Source organism: Malurus melanocephalus, unplaced genomic scaffold (assembly GCF_030028575.1).
Source record: "Malurus melanocephalus ecotype Western Australia unplaced genomic scaffold, MMel_1.1 scaffold_275, whole genome shotgun sequence".
NCBI classification, from domain to species: domain Eukaryota; kingdom Metazoa; phylum Chordata; class Aves; order Passeriformes; family Maluridae; genus Malurus; species Malurus melanocephalus.
In genome coordinates this window covers 36,657-38,966 of record NW_026623507.1, presented here as the reverse complement: position 1 = coordinate 38,966, position 2,310 = coordinate 36,657, and the positions used below count along the sequence as shown (strand labels likewise).

General features: G+C 44.3%; 1 protein-coding gene across 1 annotated transcript in view; it reads right to left on the bottom strand.

The window, feature by feature from the left end:
• Positions 1-2,310, bottom strand: part of VANGL1 (VANGL planar cell polarity protein 1) — a 45,978-nt gene that overhangs the window by 13,213 nt on the left and 30,455 nt on the right. The window lies entirely within an intron of this gene.

Genomic DNA, 2,310 nt, shown 5'->3' with positions numbered 1-2,310 from the left:
CTGAGTCATTTCCAGCCGCACCTCGAAGCTCCTCAGACCTCCTCCATCCCAGCACTGACAAGAGTGAATCCCTCAGAGCTCCACCACATATCATCCCTCAGACCTCCTCCATCCCAGCACTGACAAGAGTGATCTCTTCAACCTTTCACAGCGAGATAAGATCGCTGCCTGAGGAGTAGAGCTGCCACAGACGGGATTACCTCAGCATTGCTTGTTAAAGGCTAGGGACAGAATGAGGAACAACGACACTCCCTCCATCCCTTTGAAGGGATGCCTCCACATAAAATGATGACACATGGGAGCAAAACAAGCACACGTGCCAGCCAGCAGGAAAGGCTCAACCCAGAGGTATCTTTCTTTGCCATCATTTTGACAACGGAGGGAGAGAGAGATGTCTGYAGGCACTGTTACTAACAAATAGAGCAGCACTTCAAAACAAGCCTGAGCTATGGTGTTTAAAAATGCAGGAACAGGACACAGCTCTCTCCATGCTGCTCTGGCTCTGTGCCTCACTGTGGCATCCGATTTTCAGCAAATCATCCATTCAGCCAACCAGAGTTTGCCAAGGACCCACACTTGGAATAATTTTTGTGGGTTCACAATGAAAGGGTAACTRCCAACATATTTGTTGCCAGTTAATTGGAAAGGTCACACACCAACAAGGCCGCTCCCAAGGAAAGCTACAAAGTGTTCTCACACATATTACAACATTGAAGAAAACATGACAAGGATGGTAACGTGGGAAAATAAGACATTAACAAATTAAGTCTTAAATTCAGCTCTCAGCGCTACCACATATTCAGCATGTGTTCCTGGGGGARCAATTTAAATTTTCCTGTGCTTTGTGCTAATATTAAACTTCTGCATCACACCCAAGTAATTTAAACAGACACACACCCCACCAACCTCATTCTACAGTGCCATGCTCCCACTGATCAGTGAATTAAGCACAGATGCCAGCCCATTAAAGAGATTCTGAGAAAGAAGAACAAACCCAGACTTGTACACGATGTAGCTTCATCAGTCTGTATTATATTACATTGCCATTTATTTTATTAGGTGTGTATCTTTAAGRTGATGAATTTAGCTTTTGAAGCAAATTCCATCTTTAGGATTGTTTGGTGGGGTCTTTTGCATCCAACAAGCGAGTCTTAAAAAATGCTTTGCCTTTCAGGTGCCACTCCTTCAYACATCCTCACCTCAGCTTTGGCAAAAGCAAGTCCACTTAAGCATCCAGATACTGATACGTGATTAAAAGCCAGCAGTTAAYCAAGGAAACAATTTTCCTTTGATGAAGCAGTACAGACTGACCCACTGCCAGACACACGTAGATGCTGACACAAGACAGGTAAAARCCGGTTTATTTCTCCTTGCCACACTTCTGACTTCTACTGTGAATTTGCTGCAGCCTATAAACAAAATTTCATAAAAGTGATCATGGGGCAGCAGCACATATTCCCCCTTCTGCCTGCATTCAAACATGATCAAGTTTTTCCATGTCACTTCCCAGGAAGATAAAACTCCATCACAGAGTTTCATCTCAAAACACAGTGTTTGGAAAACTAGGACCAACTAAAAACAGSAAGATAAAAATGAACAAGCTCTATTAGGACAAAACACAACGCATCACAGCAGAGAATAATTTATTTTCATACASAGAAATTTTCCCTGAACCCCACTGACAGCACTATCATCAGGATGCCAGCTTTCCCCACCTAACATCCCCTCCATCCCCTCATTAAATAACCTTCCCCGCCAATTTACTGGAATGTGCACCCAAAATCCGAACACAACAAAGCTTTTACAYTGCAGCGAGCAACTATCATTGCCCTCAAAATTAGAGCTCAGGTATTTGTTGCTGATGCAAATCCAGTACAGGCTCAGTTCCACACATCAGATACCCCAATCACAGAGAGGGTCTGCTCTTCGGGAAGAGAAATGTAAATAAACATTAGTTTCCTGAATTCTTCCATACAGTCCATCCTAAGTGTGGCAGGTTAGGAAGACAGCTACAACTACAACTCTTCAAATTCTCTGTTTCAGGAAAAAAAAAAAAATTGGAAGCTGCAGACAAGTAAATTAGAAGGGTCACAATAATTCGCAAGAGCGAGGAAAAGGCTGAATCAGAGCCTCCCGGGTTGTGTTGCTCAACCTTTTCACCCACATCAAGGGGAAGCCTCACCCTGCCCAGCAMAGGACAGGCAGTCCTGCCCCACACRGGAGCTGCAAAGCAACAAAAACCCCCGCCCTGCCCAGCACAGCGCCCCAAAAATGGCACAAAGGCACCCAAAGCTCTTGTGCAACACCACA